Source organism: Microtus oregoni, unplaced genomic scaffold (assembly GCF_018167655.1).
Source record: "Microtus oregoni isolate MIOR12 unplaced genomic scaffold, Mior012 000000F_ref0000247, whole genome shotgun sequence".
Taxonomy (NCBI): domain Eukaryota; kingdom Metazoa; phylum Chordata; class Mammalia; order Rodentia; family Cricetidae; genus Microtus; species Microtus oregoni.
The window spans coordinates 8,785,087-8,803,850 of record NW_024543059.1 but is presented as its reverse complement, the minus strand read 5'-3'; the positions used below and the strand labels follow the sequence as shown (position 1 = coordinate 8,803,850).

The window sequence follows — 18,764 nt, the reverse complement described above, 5'->3', positions numbered from 1 at the left end:
TTTTGTGTGGAAAGCCAGGCTAGCCAGGAGGGCGGACAAGCCAGGACAGACAGCTAGTAGGCTGTGTATGAAGAAAACGATAGCTGCCAGGAGACTATATGAAAGGGAGGAAATTATAAAAGGCCCCTCACTCTCACGCAAGTCCTAGGTTCTTGGGGCCAAAACCCTTTCCCAGCTCTCCCATTTCTGTCTCCTACCACCCACACCGGTGCTAAATGACCTCCAACGGCGCCTGTCTTCGAATTTCATCAAGCTGTGCTAAATCCTCTCCGCCTTCTGAATTTTTCTTCAAGCTCCGAGTCCGGCAAAGACCAGCGCACGCCTCTCGTTTTCTCTGAATCTCACTGGTCTCCCTCAAGAGGCTGGTAAAAACAAAGTGAGGACTGCTTACCATTCCTCCATGCCAGAACTTCACTTGCCATGCGTATTCATTTCGTCAAATGCCTGCCTTATTCCTGAGGGAAGGGACAGTGCCTTTCAGCTCTATTTCCTAGCCCTGGAACAGAGACTCACTTAGTAAATGTCTACTCTGTAGACAGAAAGACTTATTAATGGGCATATCGCTTAGCTGTGGGCATCTGCTTCTCTGATTGTGCTAAGAATATCACCATTGTGATATTCTTAGAGGATTCTTAGAGGATCACCAAGATTAAAACCAAACACAAAACTCAAGTCTCGCACAGACCTTGGTACCCACCAAGCTTGTTCTTATGGAGCCAATCAATCTGAGCCCCACCTGTGTCCTTTCGCTAGCACCTGGAGACTTCTGCCCCAAGGCCAACAAGTGTAAATACCAACTAGGAAGTAGAGGAACAATCTCACACTCAGGAGGCAGAGGCTAGAGGAGGTTTGATTTGAAGCCAAACAGGGCTACGTAGGGAGACTGGATCGCAAGCAACAAACAAAAGTTAAGGAATAACTCTAGCTAACTGCTGAAGATCATTGTGTCTCAGGTAGTGGCATTTCACTTATATTTTAATAAATAAAACTTGCATGAGGATCAGAGAGTAAAACAGCCCCACTGGGATTAAAGGCATGCACCTCCCGGTTTCTATGGCAACTAGTATGGCTACTGGGATTAAAGGTGTGTGTCACCACTGCCTGGTCTATAAAGCGGACCAGTGGAGGGAGAAGAGAAAGATAGCGAGTTGTGGAGAGAGAGGTTCTTAGCAGGCTGAGAGGAGGAAGCATCAGGCTTACTCGTACCAGGAGACCTCAATCTCAGCGACAAAGGATTGCAAGTGGAGAATCCCACGTGATGAACCTGCCAAGTAGGGAGATTTGTATGTGGATTTCAGCAGTCCTTGAAGGATGTCTGACAAACAAACAGGCAGACAGACTCCCAGGGTTCTGTCTCATATCCCTGGAACTGTGGAGGAAAATCACTTCTCTGTGCAAGAATCTGAGCCCGCGATTCTGACTCCACTGCCTATATGCCTTGCACTATACTTAACCTTTTTTTCATGGACATTTTCAATAGTCCATGAGGCTAATGTCGATTAGTGCTGTATGTAACTTGAGCAAGCTGAGGTTGACAGAAACCAAGGTTAGCTCCAATTCCTAACAGCCAGATTTCAAGCTCACAGGGCATTAGTGATCAAAGAAATTTCTAACTGTAAAAACCAAAGAGACCAAGGTTCAAATCCTGGCTGTTGAATTTTCTCAGCCTGCGCCTTTGGGCAAATGATTTGTCTTGCCCACTAACAAAAAAGAGCTCATAGCACCTATATCACCGAATTATGATGGCTGACAAGATCAGAAGTCTTGAGGACAGTATTTGGTCTTGGTAAAGCCCACTCCTTAAGAGGGTTCACAAGTCTCCCACTGTCTACTTTCCGTCTCTGTGGCGAGAGTCACATCTCACCTCACAACCCTCACAAGGTTCACTGGTTTTCCCCAGCTCCCAAACACCACAGCTCTGCTTTGCGCCTCACCCCTTTCTGCAGAGAGACCTCCCCGGGCTGAGCTAGCTTTCACTTCTGTTTTAGAGCTCAGCTAAGCATCACATCCTGTAGAGCGTTTCTCTGACCTGAGAGGGGGCCTGGGCCCCCCTCATTTCCACTCCCACAATGCCTTCTTCCTCTTAGACACCATAATTTCCTTAACTCTGTGTGTCTGTCCACACTCCACCACCATCCCTCGGCATCACAGTGCGGCTTAAACACAAGAACTCACAACGTGTGTATACTGTGTCTGGCTAAACCACGGCCCTGAAATCAGCACCGTCATCACCATCCTCTCCATCATTTTCATCATCTCACCATATTAATTATTGTACCTCACAACAGTCCTACGAGGCACTGTTGACATTTTTAACTTGACAGTTAAAGGTGTGGAGGTACAAGAAAAGTTAAGTAAGAAAAATATCATGACGTATCCCTAGATTTAGTTTTCTATTCAACTGAAACTTGATAATTATATTGTCAGGGCCTTAAAATATTCCTTTATTGGGGTAGAGAATGGGAGGGAAGGAGGGAAGGGAAACTGGTTGAGATGTAAAATAAGTAAATAAATTTTAAAAATATTCTTTTATCTCCATCTACTGTTCCTGATGAGACCTGTGCTGATATGATTTTTTAAGACAAATATAGTATTTCTTTATGAATAATTTTTTCTCTGAAAATATTTGAGAATGTCATTTTTCTTTGATGGCCCTCAGTACAGCAATTTAATGTATTCTTAGTTTGGAAATTCTTTAATAAAATAGGTTTCCAACTCATAAAAAGAAAGCACTGAGCTCCTACAGTTTATAACTGGAGGATCTGAGAGTCTAATTCCATCTCGGTTCTGTTGTCAATAGTGACTTTCACCAGGCTGGTGCACGGGAGGGGCTCCAGGAAGATGTGACTCCATTGTCAATAGTGACTTTCACCAGGCTGGTGCAGGGGAAGGGCTCCAGGAAGACGTGATGGACTGAACAAAGCGGTGTAGGCCCTTTCGACATGGGTCTTCCCTTTCCTATCCCCTCTCTCGTTTCAAATTCAAACCTTTCCTTATCACATCGTGCTACCTAAAGCAGACTTAAGGCTAAACTCTTGATAAATCCGTGGGAGATGGTACGCCGGTTCAAAACCTGCTGTGAAGACTGAAAAGAAGGAACCACATCGGTAATCCCAGAACGTGGGAGGTGAAGGCAGGAAGACTAGCAAACTCAAGGCCAACCTGCTCTACACTAGGAATCCCAGGCTAGCTAGCCAGAGCGACATACACTGCCTCAGACACAGACTTAAAAAGTGAAAAGAAACCTTAGTTCCAAGCACAAGAACCTGTGTGGACCAGGACTCGTCCCTTTCCAGTCAGATGCTGGAATCGTGGGACGGGGCTGCATCCTTTTCCTGTGCATAGACGCCTGACACACTTTTATTCTAATTTATGACAGATGTCAAAGAAACAAAACAAGAAATTGAGGGGAAAAAATGCCCAGAGGAAGGTTATCCATATCTAAATTATACATTTGATACGAGGGAAAGGGAGAGGACTAATTACAATCAGCCTGGGTTTGTGTGATTACCACCTGGACCAAATTACCAAACAAAAGATAAGATATTCTTTCTATAAGAAATTAACTTTAACGTTTTGTTGAATGTTTCTGTGTATCTCTCTTTGGGTCCAGAGAGCCTCGCATGCGGACTACATGTTCTTCCACTGAGCTACGCTCCAACCCTGAACACTTTCTTAAGGGAACCTCGGGGGCTAACAAGTTTGGTCTCAGTACAGCTGCAGGCCGTGTGTGGTTAAGCCAGGCTGTGCACTCCAGGTTACATGCCGAGGTGAGGGCTCCACTTCCAAGAACACATTACATCTCTGGGGTAGTCCTTCTGTTTGGGCCATAAAGTAACCAGCCCAGAGGTTGCCAGTCACTGTGACGATGAGTATCCCAGGAGGGGGGACCCCAGAAACAGATTAGCCCCACTCCAGAGTGACGGTAACAATCGTACCTTGTCTACAGAGCAAGTGTGCTGCAGGACGTGCTAGTGACCAAGCATAAGAATTCCCATTCTGCTAACAACAATAATAATAGCTGGCACTTGAGGCTTATTGTGTCCTGGGCCTTCTCCTCCATGTACTGACTCACAGGAGCTTCACAACAACGCTATGATGCGGGTACGCTTATCACCTAAGAGCCGTTGTGACTCAAAACAGAATACTGCCACCTCCAGTCTCGTGATTGACAGAGTGGCTATCTGAAGTTCAGGTCAATGGTCGCCATGCCCTTTGAACACAGTGGTCTAGAAAGCCCTTGCCGCTAAAGCATCAAACCCGCACTGATGGTCTGCACGTGGACCCCAGGCCTTCTGCTGCTCTTCACCCTGCCCCCCTCTCCCCCAGCACACTCTCTCTCTGGGAGCTAGACTTAGATCCCCTCAAATACCACTCCCGTAACTCATTTGCCATCCGCCCACATAACTAAGTACCAGGCATGGGGGTCGGGGGGATGATGGGGAATAAACAGGAACACTGAGGTGGACAAGTAAAGCCCCAAACGCTGTGATTAGCACAGTAGTTCTAAGCAAATGGGTATGCCTGTGAGAACCAAAAAGGAAAAGAGAATAGAAGAGGAAAAAGAGGAAGGAACTGTTTAAAGATATACAGGAAATGAAATTATGTTCTTAAAGGCTTTAAAAAAGTCATCCAGACTTGGCAGCACGTGCCTTTCTAAAGCATCCTTTAGAACCCTATGTTCACCGTTATATCCATATAGTTTCCCCTTTAGGGCTCAGTACAACAGATAGGCTCAGAAGCCATGTCCCCTCCTCTCTGTTCTGAACCCCAGCTGTCCCCAGAACTATTGAGAGGACTTGTCTTGGCTCAAAAACTTTGTTCTTACGACCCCCATGGTAGATCCATGTGACCCAGCTCTTGGGATGCTGAGGCAGGAGGTACACCAAGAGTTCCAGGCCAGCATAGGCTACACAGTGAGACTCTGTCTCCAAACAACTGGAAGAGGGGGAAGAAGGAATGGAGGGAGAGGGGGTAGGAAAAAGAGAGAAGGAGAAGAAGGGAAGAAGGCAAGAATGTGGTCACACCTACTAGAACCTAGCACTGGGGGGGCGGGTGTCAAGACCCATCCTGGGCTCCATAGCTTAGGGCTACCCTGAGCTACAGAGTGAGCTTCTGTTGCGAAGAAGAGGAGGAGGAAGGGGAAAGAGGAAGAGGAAAGAAGGGAAGGAGCGAGGGAGGGAGGGAGGGAGGAAAGGAGGGCGGGAGGGAGAAGAAAAAGGAAAGAAAACTGTGTCTCAGGCCATTTTCTCTTCCCAGGGCCTCCCCTTAAGTCTGTAAATGCACCAAATCCATTTCCAAAAAGCACGCCTCATCCAGGTAATGAAGTTGAGAGCCATATAAAGTTTCCTAACCCAGAAAATTGAGATGATACTAAATTCCCTATCGTCGAGTTGCAGAGCAGTAAATAAAATATGGCCATGTGTCCCTCTGAATATATAATAATGAAATGTGTTTATGTCAATTCTCCTGACAAGTGCAGACACTACAGACAAAAAGGGAAAGGAACTTAGCTATAATCTCTTTCTTCTGGGCATAACTCCTTTACGTTTTTGTTTGTTTGTTTTTTTTTATTAAATTTATTTATTTATTATGTATACAACATTCTGCCTCTACCCGCATGCCAGAGGAGGGCGCCATATGTCAGTACAGATGGCTGTGAGCCACCATGTGGTTGCTGGGAATTGAACTCAGGACCTCTGGAAGAGCAGCCAGTGCTCTTAACCTCTGAGCCATCTCTCCAGCCCCTCCTTTACGTTTTTATACGCACTTTTCGAATCTTTCAATTTGCATAGCCTTTTGTGTATGTTTTATTGTCAAATTGTGGATTTAAAAAGCAAGAGTAGCATAGCGTCACAGACGGGCTCTGGGGCTGCTGGTATTTTCTATCCGAACTCATGGTCTGCGTGGAAATGGCCACTAGACACCCTCCACACCGGCTCAGTGCCCCGGCTACTCAAGACAAGAGACAGTGTGTGCTGAGGTGGCCTCAGTGACGCCATCAAGAACTATTCAGTGGTGTCACCCAACCCAGGAGCTTTAGATATCCTGACATAAGCAAGAAAAAAGACAATAAACAACCAACATTGTTTAACCTTAGATTTACTAAACATGACATCAGCTGGGAATCCTCACATAAACCTATAAATATCTCCTGCCACTGGGATACCATGAAACATTAGGATGGTCAGTGCTGTTCTATAGAATTTGAAATCAGGACTTCCAGGTAGGGTTGCCAGAGAGCAGAAAAGAGAATGCAGCAGAGAGCCAGGACAGAACTTAAATTTCAATTTCAGATATTAATAAGTATGTTTTATTATTTTCACACACATAATCGAATGTATGCCTCCCAACAAATACTGTGTGAGACACATAGAAAAACTTCCTTGTGTGTGTGGTGACAGGAATGGGCCCTGCACATACCAAGCAGAGCTACTTATGCATAGGAACAATGTTTTGAATAAAAGTGTGGCCTGGATGTTATATGGGACATAGTTACACCAAAATGTTGTTTATCTGAAACTCAAAAGTGACTGAGTATCCTTTATTTTACTACCCAGGAAAGTGTGAATGGTCAGGTCATGCTGTTTATCTGAAACTCAAAAGTGACTGAGTATCCTTTATTTTACTACCCAGGAAAGTGAATGGTCAGGTCATGCTAGAAACAAGCCTGTTTCCCCCACACAGAAGCTGTGGAAGAGATGAACAGGGCATGACAGACAAGAAATCTCTGGCAGATCCAAAAGGATCAAATACTGAATAATGACGGCAACCAATAGAATTTCAAACTAGTATTACTAGGTTGGAGTTCTTCAGAATCAGGATGAGAGTCTAGCAGAGATCAAACTGGTTACCCAGCTCTGCAGGTAAGGCCATCTCCCCTCACCAGCCCCTGAGCAGTGAGGATGCTCCTCCAACCCCAGCCCTCCAGTGTCGGTCGGGTGAAGGCTGTGCAGGTTCATCACCCTGCTGCCCTTAGGGACAAGGACAGACAGTGCTTCAACAACTCCCTCTTCTTTGCTTAACCTGCTACTGTGCCGAATGAGTATATATTAAACTGAAAGCTTTTGATCCATCTTTCCCTCCAACAAGGGGCTGTCCCAGGGAGCTCATTATTGCTAATTACAAGGATGCAATTACTAACCATTACTATAATCAGTGCTGCAATCTCGCTTGCTTTACATCGGATGCTAATTTCGTATTATTGCAAGTTAATGATTCTCCTCGGCCATCGATGTCACACGCCCACCTGGGCTGGGTTACTCCTCTTGCATCAGGATATAAAGCCCAACATTTTGTTACGTAGCCCTTTACAGGCTATAAATCTCTCAACATGTGATCTAATAGGGCCCTCTGACAACTTCATGATCTAGACTGCATCGTTCATCAGGTTAGGAAACCAGAGGTTAGATAATGGTGTGACTCACTTTGAGTCACACCAGTGAGTCACAAGGTAACGACTTCAGCCCTGGAGACTTTGTTTTGCCAAATACAATATGTTTTCTCGAGTTTCTGGGAATTTAGATCATGATCTTCACGCACTGTGTCAGGAGCGGGGCTAAATTTTTCCATGCAGAATTTTATTTCATCTTTTCAGCAGCCCATTAGATAGGTATTGCTATTCCCAAAATGAAGATAGGAAACTGAAGCTTCTCGAGGTTAATCTGTTAAAAATCAAAGAGCTGGGAGATGGCCCAGTGGTTAAGATTACTTTCTGCTCTTCAAGAGAACAAAGGTAGGTTCTCAGAATCTACCTGTTGGGGTGACAGGTCAGGGGGAGCCTGGACACAGAGACACAGAACACACACCTATCATTCCAGCTCCAGGGATCCAATGCCCACTTCCGGTCTCTGCAGGCACCTGCACATACCTGGCATACCTTCACACACACATGAGCGCGCGCACACACACACACACACACGTTTTTAACATATTAAAATCGTATAGTTAATGAGTAAAAGGGCACCTACATTCATTCAGTCCAGGTCTTAGCTGTGCGTGCTGGTGCATTCTGGTTCCAGCACTCTAAGGGCTAGATAGACAGAGAGTTATAAGTTCGGGACCAGGCTGGTTACATATTATATTTGTGACGGTGGTTATATGAACAAACAAAAAGTCCATTTGCACAGAAATGGTTATACAGTGCACAACAACCAGACGTTAATGAACCACACAGCTTCAGACATCTTTCTGCAAAATTTATTAAATAAAGCAAGGGGAAGAAGAGGAAGCGGTATATGAAAAAGGGGTCGGGGATAGAGACCTACATCTGTGAACACCATAAAACATCTCTGGAATGCTATGAAACAAACTGGCAACAGCAGTTGGCCCCAGAGAGGCTGTGAGAGTTAGCTTTCTCTAGATAAGAACATGACCGCCAACTCTCAAATTATATCCTCTTCTCTTCCATGAAGGCTCCAGAGACACAAGGAGAGCGAGACAGCTTTTCTCATACGTTGAGAGATGATCCTTTAAAGTAACTGCTTGGAGGCTGGGGCTTTAGCCCAGTTGGTGGAGTGCTTGCCTATATTCAGGAAGTCCTGGGTTCAATCCCTGTCGTGGCTAATCTTGGTTATCAGCCTGACTGCATGGAATCAACTAAAATACAAGGTGCTGGGCACTCCTTGATCAGATTATTGGAAGCAGGAAGACTCACCCTAATGTCGACAGCCCCTTCTGGTGGCAGCTGAGTTAAGAGGATATGAAAGAGTCTTGCTTTGTGTCTGCTTACCTTCGCTCTCACTGGCAAGTCCGCCTATCCTGCTGGCAGGACACTTCGCTGTTATCAGAAACTACTTCTTCGGACTCCGACATCACTGAAAACCAACAGCTCTCCAGGAATCTTCCAGGCCCTCAGTGCCAGACTGGTACTGCTGATACATCCAGCTAATGAATTAAGCAACTAACAGACCCTCGGGAGTCTACCAGTTCAGCCATTGTTGGGACTACCTGGATCACATCCTGTCAGCCAATCTAATAAGTCCCCTTTTGATACATATTGATAAGGCTAGAGAGATGTCTCAGTGGTTAAAAGCACCGGATGTTCTTCCAGAGGACCCTAGTTCAATTCCCAGCATCCACATGGTGTCTCACAACCATCCATAACTCCAGGAGAGCCAACACCCTGTTTTAGCTTCCAAGAGCACTGGGCACATGTATGTACTGCTCCTTTGCAGAACTTTGGCTAATATACTCCCCCAAAACTGCATAAAACTTTTAATCACAACACTTAAGAGGTGAAAGCAGGCGTATCAGAAGTTCAAGATCATCCTCAGCTAGGGTAAGAGTCAGCTGAGGACACATGATTAACTTTCACCAAAAGAGGGGCAGGAATATCAAGGCAACACAGCTTGTCACCACGTCGGATGACTAGAGTTTGCCCCACGTGGTAAAGGGAGAAAACAAACTTACAAGCTGTCCTCTGGTATCCACATGCACGCTACGGCGTGCACACACATACACATTCATGCCACAGCACGCACACACATACAAACGCACGACAACAATCTGAAAAACAACCTGAGAAACAGTTCGGTAAGAATACTTCTCGTACAAACATGAGGACCCGAGTTCATACACCAACACGTGTAAAAAGACAGATCCGCCACACGTGCCTGAAACCACGGCATTGTGGCGGGAGAGACAGGAGGCTTACGGGCCACCAGACTAGCCGCCAGTACAGTGAGAGACTGTCTCAGAGCAAAGGGTTGGTGGCCCCATGTCTCTCTCTAACATCCACACAGGCAAACACGGACATGAGAGTATGCACACCACAAATACCCAACTCCTTTCTTTGTCTACCCTGCCCTCTCCCTTCCTGGGACCAGGCTGTAAGGAGGAAATGGTGTCCACCTCACCTCTGGAGCTGCCCTTTCCAGCGCATGGGGCACATCACAGCTGTCTCTGTTAGACCTTGCTGAAGGACAGCAGCCTCTAAAAGAAGGATTTGGGGTTTTTTGTTTGTTTGTTTGTTTTTTCGTTTTTTTTAGACTAAAATCTCTTGAAAGCAAGCCTCTACTCTCTGAAAGCCAAAGATAAGAACAAACACGATTTTTGACACTAACAAAAGCAAAGCTCAGTCGGGCGGTGGTGGCGCACGCCTTTAATCCCAGCACTCGGGAGGCAGAGGCAGGCGGATCTCTGGGAGTTCGAGACCAGCCTGGTCTACAAGAGCTAGTTCCAGGACAGGCTCCAAAACCACAAAGAAATCCTGTCTCGAAAAAAAAAAAAAAAAAGCAAAGCTCTCACGCGTTTGTATAGTTTAGGAATTAATCTGGCAGCACTCTGCCAAGGCATCTTCACCAAGAAGCAGGAGGAACAGCACTGGGCAGCAAGGAGTGACTCTCCTCGGGCCAGGCTACACCTAAAAGATGTTACAGTGGTCCCCTGACTCTAAACCAGAGCTGCTGCCCTACCAATAAGGTCTCCAAATATAAGTCCCTACCAGGCAAGGCCAGGGCAGCTGGCTGCTGTGGATCCGTGCTTTGGATCTGAAGTGGAATGAGTTCCAATGTAGACCTCAGAATACAGGGATGGGGATGTAGCTCAGAAGACAGTGTGCTTACCTAACACACACCAAAGAAAACCTGGGTTCGATACCCAATAGCACGTTAAACCAGGCATAGTGGCAATCACATCTGTAAACCCAGGACTTAAGGGATGAAGACAGAAGAATCAGAAGTTCAAAAGCAATCTCTTATATATAGCAAGTTTGAAGCCAGCATAGCTTATATGGAGATCCTGCCTTTAAAAAAAAGAAAAAAATTAAAGCCTAATAAAAAATGAAAATAAAGCAGGCCTAAGGTCTCCACAACAAATTTTCAAAAATCCAGACAAATTATCTTCTTCACATGCTGTATTTTATACTCTTATTTCTTAGAAACAGGAAGTAGATTTGAAATCAAATAGGTTAAGAAAGGTAAAAATTACTCAAATTACTCCACAAAATTGCATTTGATCGGCATTAAAGCCAGCAAACCTCTGACTGCTTCTCAGTGTGCCTTCCCCTGCACAGTGACAGACTGGAGGGGCACCACACTGGGACTCCATTTCCACCAAGAGTTGAAGAGGGAGCGCTGGGCAGAGCCAGAGTGGTTGAGCCCCCCCACACCCCCCCAGTGGCTAACTCAGGCAAAACTCTTTTGTTTCGTGCCATCTGGGGGCAGGTGCTTGAAGAGATTTTTCATACACCTGCAAATCCTAGCATTTTGCTTCCTGGGGAAGAGAGAGAAACAGCCCTCCTGCTCATTAATCCTCGCTGAGGTGGGAGCTTCTGTCTGCAAAACATGTTTGCTGAACAGTTCTAAAAAAGGTCCTTCCAGCCCCAACTTGCTGCTTCCGGCGTCTGTACAGGCAGGCTCCCTCCTGTCCTCCATTTTCAAGCACAACACTATTGCCAAAGTCTGGGGTTGGCCCTGCAATTCTCGGGTTTGGGCTCTCTAAAGCGAGGCCTGCCTCTAATCTTTTCCCTGCAGAAGCCTCCCTGGGCCCGGCTGGACAGGAAGGGCATCCTTATCTACCTCTTCAGTCTCCTACCTCAACCCCCATCTCCCACTGCCACACCCTACCCCACCTTCATGCCCCCCACTGCCACACCCTCTCCTCCCACCCACATCCACCCCCACCTCTGCACAGCTAATCGTACAATGCAGCTGGTCGGTCAGCCTTAGGTCAGAGCTGGTCTCCAGAATGGGTTCAAGCACTTTCCTTGGTGTTCCTACATCCCAGAGGCCAGAGACCCACCAAAGACAGATGCGTCTCTTCCCTGCTGGAAGACTGCACATCAGGCTGACCCCTGTTCTCAGCTATTTAGATCCCCTTTCCACTGGATACAGGAGCAGCATTAAAAAAGAAGCGCTTCCAATGCTCTCAGAGACAAATGGATGAGGACAAACACGGGGATTCCAAGTCTGTCTCCCAAGCACAACTATTCGCCCAGCGCCTAGATGCTTTATACACTGGCCCATTCCATCTGTAGAACAGTCCTCTGGGGAAGGATTTATTAAACACCGTCACTACCAATAAATTTAAGAGCTGGAGTGGATAAAGGAAATATAACGCATGCACGATGCATAAGCTTTAGTCCAGCATGAAGAAGAATAAAAAGTATGACATTTGCAGGAAAATGAAGAGAACTGGAGGTGATCGATCATGTTAGGCAAAATAAGCCAGACTCAGAAAATACTGCATGCTTCCTCTCATGTGCAGAACCTGCATTACACGTGTATACACATATGTACACGCATGTGACATGCAGAAGATGGCTAGTGGGAGGGACAGAAGAAAACAGCAGGAGTGAATGTGGTCCAACAAATGAAGTGTCCAATAAATGTCATTGTCAAGCCCACCACTTCATACAATAAACATATACATTTTTTTCTATTATTTTGTGTAAGAGAGAGAGACAGAATGCACAGGTGGGCGTCAGCCACAGCACGCGCGTGGGCCCGAGGACAGCTCTCGGGAGCCAGTTCTTGCCTTCCACCACGGAGGCAGGCTTCCCTCTTGTTTCTGCTTTCTGAACTGCATACTTCCGGCTCTCTAGCTGGAGAGCTTGAGGGCATTCCCATCTCTCCCTCCCAGCTTTCCACAGGAGTACTGGGGTCATACATGCAAACCACACCTGGCTTTTCACGCAGGGTCCAGGGAACAGAGGCAGGTCGTCGGGCTTACCACGATAGCACTTTCACCCGTGAAGCCATCTCCCTGGTACTGTAGGGAAAAAAAACAAGTGTCTACATCTGTAGAGCACTTCTAGATTGCTAAGTGCTTTTCGTGTGCATTAATTTATGTGTATCCCGGCAAATTCCTATGGAAGAGATGGGGTACAAATTCTCCCCTAATACACACACACACACACACACACACAGAGAGAGAGAGAGAGAGAGAGAGAGAGAGAGAGAGAGAGAGAGCGCTTGCCCCAAGCCATATGTCACCTGCAGATTTTCTGTCAGAAATGCATCTTTAACACCCCCTCTGCTCCACCCTTGTCCCTCCTACACCATTGTGGCTCAGGCCTTCAATAGCTCGCCTGCAGCAGTCTACAATAGACTTCTAGCCCAGCTCCCTACTGCCTGTCTACCAAGTATTTTTGCTCCAAGGACCTACTAATTCTCAGCCTTACAGACAGGTTGAGTTTAAATTCCTTAGGTGAATATAAGAAGACTCTTAAAGACTCACCCACACGTCCATCTCTCCAACCCCCACAGAACTCAAGCCACCACCACAGAGGTTTGCCTCCAATACCTGCTGCGCTTTGCCATTCATGCTTCCGCTCAGCCCAGCCTTCCTCTTGCTGAAGGGCTCCTTCATCTTCCCCGAGGAAGCTCCCAAGACCTCTTTCTCCCTCCCCTAGCCATTGTAAGACAGAGCCCTGTCATCCAGCACACTGTAAATGGCATCCATTGTCCTTAGACTCCGAATTTCTCAAACTAGAATTCAGTTCAGGAAATAAGCTTCGGAAGTACCTTTCCAGGAATTCTAGACCTCAAGACATCAAGTTAATCAAGAAGCCCAGCATAGAGCTGCAGGATACAGTCACAGGTCTGTGTGAAAGACAGTGACGGATAAAGGTCACCAAGAGATGAAATCTGAGGAAAATCCCGAGTAAAACAAATAATCAAATTCTGGGAACCAGATGTCTAGGAACCAAAGGCAAAAGTCCAAACCTCATTTAAGATAAATAGCTAAATAATTGAGCACTGGCATTTAACCTAGAGATGACAAGGTGACATCCAAGCATCAACAAATGAGGAACAAGGAACACAACTCCCCGTACCACACTGTCGATATTCATCAAAGGCCTTAGCAAGGTCCTCCCTCCTCTGACCTTGCAATTCTGCTTCTAGGAATGTTCCCAAGAAATGATTCCAAGATATGCACAAGGAAACGTTGATAAGAAAGTTCATTCCAGGATCCCTGGGCCTAGGTCCTTAGGATGGAGGGGCAAATAAACTTATCTCCTACGTTACACAAGCAGGTACACTTTCAGGGAGCCCATGACAGGATGTGTGATGCTTAATATTGACAGGGCCTAGAAGCCAAGCCTCTGGCCAGGACTGGGAGTATCTAGAGTCCTTGATTGAGATGGGAAGACCCACCTCAACGACTTGACCAAATCAAAAGGAAAGCTGAGTACTAGCATTCAGGGCTCCCTGCTTCCGCTGCAGAGGCTACGTGACTGTGGTCTCAAGTGCCTGTCGCTGAGACTCCCCGACTGTGATGAACTGTACCCTCAAACTGTGAGCCAAAATAAATTCTCCATGAGCTTTACATCACTTCTGTCAAGTATTACATCAGAACAACAAGACGAGTAGCAATACGTTAGGGAATGCATGCTTGGGAAAAACCACATTTTTAAAATGTTTACCTCAGAGTGGAGGTAATAGGGAGTTAAGCAGGCATTATCAGGCTTGGAGGCCATTGAAGAGAGACTTCCCCTTCACTGTGGGCTTTGGACCCCATCTCCCACCTTCCCGGGTAACTCTAAAAAGGAACTACCACATCTTTCCCTGTTTAAGATTTAAATTATGATACGAACAGGTAAAGGTTTCAGGGCTTTGCTAAAGTCCACTAAGGAAAAGTCCCGGTCAAAAGAACAGAACATTAAGTTCTGCCTCTGGCCTTTGATGAAAAATGGGATCCTGATTCGCGCTAGAAATGAAAACATTACATACTATTGTCTCCTCCCTTAAGAGTTAACCTAGCCAGGCTTGTCAATCACCTGCTCCAGAAAGGACTCCCTCGGAAAGCAGATTCATCTGAGGACAGAGCTCAGGAGAGGGGAGGAATAATTATCCTCCCAGTGAGGTAATGCACTCCTCCTGCGCACAGCACCCGCCCTCTGAGCAGCCACTCGCAGTCTCCCCCTAGCAGCACCGTGTGAGCCTGTCTGCCTTCTGAGTTCTGACTTATTTTTCTTCTGGATACTGGTCAGAGCCTTTTGTGGTTTCCCTAACACTCTGGGCTTTCCCCACTTTTTCTGAAGTTCCCTCTCCCATTCTGTCATGTAGCTGCTTACTTCGACCTCCACAGCTGAACAACTGCCATTCTCAAATCCAGACTCAAATTTTTCTCATCTTCTTCTCCATCTCCCTCTTCCCAGCAGCTGCCAAGATTTACAGCTTGCCTACCCTGTTTTTCTTTTCTCCTTTCAAACTGTAATAAAATTGTTCTTTATCCTTTTTTAGGATAATTTTTTTTTCAAGACAAGGTTTCTCTATGTAGACAAGGCTGGCCTCGAACTCACAGAGATCCACCTGCCTCTGCCTCCTGAATGAATGCTGAGATTAAAGGCATGTGCCACCACTGCCCACCCTGAGGTCCATTTCTTTCTTTCTTTCTTTCTTTCTTTTTTTTTTTTTTTTTTTTGGTTTTTCGAGACAGGGTTTCTCTGTGGTTTTGGAGCCTGTCCTGGAACTACCTCTGTAGACCAGGCTGGTCTCGAACTCACAGAGATCCGCCTGCCTCTGCCTCCCAAGTGCTGGGATTAAAGGCGTGCGCCACCACCGCCCCGCTCCCTGAGTCCATTTCTAAACTGCTTCATTACCAATAAATATTAGGAACCCAGAAGGGAACCCTGATTTCCCTGGTAACAGTAAGATTAGGAATAACTTACTCTTTTGTTTATGCATTTACATATTCCCCCTGTTTTCTTCAATAGACGACTCTAATAAGCAGGACTTATTTAGAAAGGGTGGGCAGTTATCAAACTATCATGGGACTCAATGGTGGTAAAAGAGACGCAGGTGGGTTCACAAGTACAAAGCTAGCGACCATTCATTCACATCCAGACGGCTCTCTAGGACACTGGCTAACCAAAGCCATAGAAGGCAGGGGGTTCCGCGCCGGGAGTTCACTTTAAGGGAAGAACTGAACAAATGGAAAATGTTAACCGCACAAAACAATGCTCATTCGAGTAAAGAACTGGCAGCAAGCAACACACATGTCCACAGAGGGGGACGCCATGCAGAACACACGCCATGCTACGCACGGAGCCGTCAGCAATGCCAGTTATGAAAACTGTGCAGGAACATGAAACAATGCGAGCACGAGGAAACAAACGCACAGAGCTGCATTGTCAGGGCCGCAGTTATGGATGTGAGCAAGGGCATTCTGAAATAAACAGCCTCTGTATTAGAATTAGGGGATTCCAGGCATGTTGTGGTTTAAATTTCATCTTTTTATAAACACTAGTGCACGCGTTTCTAATGTTAAGAAACAGGAAAATAAATTGACCACAGGTGTACCATCACTGCCAGCATACAGCACGTCCCTCCTTCTCTTTTTCCTCTCTGGTGGCACTCACCTTCAGTACCATCACTTGGGAGGCAAAGGCTGATGAAGTGCTTGCTCTGTGAGTTCGAGGCCAGCCTACTTTACACAAAGAGTTCCATCCAGCCAGGGTTACAGAGTGAGACTGTCTGGGAAAATGAATAAATAAATGACAGCAGGGAGCTGGAGGAAGCTCAGCAGTGACTTGCAGAGGGCCTGACTGGAACTTGACTCGGCTCCCGTTACCCACACCAAGTGGCTGACAACTGCCTGTAACTCCAGCTCCTGGAGATATGACACCCTCTCCTGGCCTCCAAGGGCACACATATAGTGTACACATCCATACATATGAATAAAAATAAACTAAATCTTTCAAAATACACATATATAAATAATCCAAAATAATGACAATTTTTAAAAGATATTACATAAAATTATTTCAATTTTTAAAAAAACAGGGAAACATAACACATGTCCTAAATGAAAACATTCCAGTGATTTGTTTCAAGGTCTATAAAGAGACATCAGCTAATGTCCGTTTTTAAGCAAAGAACAATAAGTATGCCACCGTGACAAAACAGAGAGATGGCTGCTCAATGTGTCTAGCACTGAAGATGGCCTCTCGTCCATACTAGTAAAGTCAGAGCGAAGAAGCACCGGTACTAGTGTAGAGTATCTGGAGAGCGAAGGCATTTATAAGACGCTGAAAGCAGAAAGAGTGGCATACTATGTTCAGATCAGAAAGGGCTTGAAGGGAACAGATCCAATCTGTCGTTTGTCCAGAACATTTAACCTCCTGTACACGGCTCACATCCTTCTTCTGTTCTTCCCCTGCTCCGACCTTCACTGGGGCCAAACTCCTCTGCAGACAGCAGCTGCAGAGGCTTCTCCTCCCCCACCTCCCCCACCTTTCCTCTGTATGCAGTCCATGCTCTGCTCTGGGTCCTAGTGAGAGGGCGCTGGGTGCAGATGCCACAGAGCGGATCTATTTCTGCAGAAGTGTGAACCTTTTGTGCTTCCGAACAATGGGTGCCCACAACGGAAACCTTCCATTCATCAACGGTATGCCTGTCTGCCTCTGACACTGCCCTCTGCTTTTATGGAAGAAAGCTGTTTTCCTGGACTGGTTGAGATGTAGTATGTCACCAACAGAGCAGCGTCCCTTGTGGTCAAGGAGGCACGGAACTTGGCATTTGCCTTTCGAAACCAGCCCTGTACGAGATGCAATGTGACTCCAGCACAACCTGCTAATGAACCAAGCCAATCCGTCATTGCAACCTGCAAATCTTCCTTAGGGCTCCCCGCTGCCTTCACCAAGTCATCTGGATGGGGAGATGCAGAGCTCTGATTGAGAGAGAATTCAAACTGCTTAAGTCACGAGCCCATCTCTGTCATGAGTTAGGTGGCCTTGGGCAAATTTCCTAACCTCTTGGTGGCTATTCTTTTATTATTCCCCCGCCTCCGTGTGTGTGTGTGTGTGTGTGTGTGTCTGTGTGTGTATGTGTGTGTGTGTGTGTGTATGCATGTGTGCGTGCGTGTGTGGGTGGGTACACTCACCTATGCATGCATATATGGAGGTCAGATGTTGAGTTCAGATGTCTTCCTCTGTCATTTTCCACCTTATTTTTTGAGACAAGGACATAAACTGATCAACATCAAAAAAATTATTTACTTATATGTGTTATGTGGACATGATTATGTACCTACATGTTATGTTTCTGCAAATGGGTGCAGGTCCCTGCAGAACACAGTAGACAGCATTCAACTCCCTGTAACTGAAGTTACTGGTGGCTGTGAACAACTCAATGTGGTGCTAGGAACAGAATTCCAGTCCTCTGAAAGAGCAGCCATCTCTTGCTCAGAGAGATGCTGAGCCATCACTCCAAAACCCCGATTAACACTTGAAAAAGATTTCCTGGGTCCCTAGAAGAGAGGGCATTGTGATAATATGTACAAGTACAAACAATAAGAAAAAAATTAAGGAGGCTACTCATACAGCCCAACAGAAAGATAATGTGGTCTGGAGGAGTAGAGAGGCTAAGCTGGGGGTTTTGAAGACAAGATAGAATTTGCTGGAAGATTGGGTGAGAATGGAAAAGAAAGAAGAACCTTGAAAAGTAAGGCTAGATATTTTGGTTTGAGTGTGTGTGTGGAAGGAGTTAAGTGCGGCCACTTACTGAAGCCAGAAGACTGGAGAACACAAGTCTGACTGCCGGGGAGGCAAGTCTCAAGTTCCAGCTAGACTGTGAGCAGAAGGTCATTAGCAAAGGGTCGTTGTTTGTTATTTAGGGTTACTGGATTAGGAGGGGATAACTGTGAAGTAAGGAAGTAGAGAAGACAGGGGTTATTTTGGAACAAAAGGGGGTGGGGCAGGCTCAGGATGCACTCTGACAAATCCTCAGAGAGGCGGAAGGACGCTCAGAAAAGTAGAGCGGCAAAAGCCACGGTGATTCTTTTCAAAAGCTGGGGAGAGCTTAGTCAGTGAAACGCTT

At 46.1% G+C, this 18,764-nt stretch overlaps 1 protein-coding gene across 2 annotated transcripts in view; it reads right to left on the bottom strand.

Moving 5' to 3' along the window:
* Positions 1 to 18,764, bottom strand: part of Rab30 (RAB30, member RAS oncogene family) — a 64,806-nt gene that overhangs the window by 11,282 nt on the left and 34,760 nt on the right. The window contains exon 2 of one of the 2 annotated variants that reach the window (XM_041657182.1): positions 12,623 to 12,711. The exons of the other annotated variant lie outside the window; for it this stretch is intronic. The gene's annotated coding sequence lies outside the window, so the exon portion shown is untranslated. The remainder of the gene's footprint in view (positions 1 to 12,622; positions 12,712 to 18,764) is intronic. 2 annotated transcript variants of the gene reach the window in all.